We start from the raw sequence: 269 nt of genomic DNA, 5'->3' as shown, positions 1-269 counted from the left end.
GCACCTGCCGGCATGTGCCAGTGGTTTGGGATGCTGAGCATCCCTTCTGCCGGGGTGCATGGCTCTGCCAGCGCACGGTTGGGCTGCGTACTGTGGTGACAGCGGGGACAGTGGGTGCTCCAGGCTGCGGAGACGCCGTGGCAGTGCTGTCACACTGCTGGGTTATTTTTGGCTGAAGGAGCCAAGTGCCGGGGAAAGGGGAAGGGAGAGGGTGCCGGGGGGGGGAACTGCAAGTGTGGCCCCTCCACGTGCTGCTGCCCTGCTCTGCC

At 65.8% G+C, this 269-nt stretch overlaps 1 protein-coding gene across 1 annotated transcript in view; it reads left to right on the top strand.

Moving 5' to 3' along the window:
• LOC104168080 (sodium-coupled neutral amino acid transporter 3-like) overlaps nucleotides 1-269 on the top strand; it is a gene marked incomplete at its 3' end in the record, with an annotated part of 3,366 nt that overhangs the window by 1,280 nt on the left and 1,817 nt on the right. The gene's annotated exons all lie outside the window — the stretch shown is intronic.

Source organism: Cariama cristata, unplaced genomic scaffold, assembly GCF_000690535.1.
Source record: "Cariama cristata isolate BGI_N322 unplaced genomic scaffold, ASM69053v1 scaffold32219, whole genome shotgun sequence".
NCBI classification, from domain to species: domain Eukaryota; kingdom Metazoa; phylum Chordata; class Aves; order Cariamiformes; family Cariamidae; genus Cariama; species Cariama cristata.
This window is presented reverse-complemented; position numbering and strand designations above follow the sequence as displayed.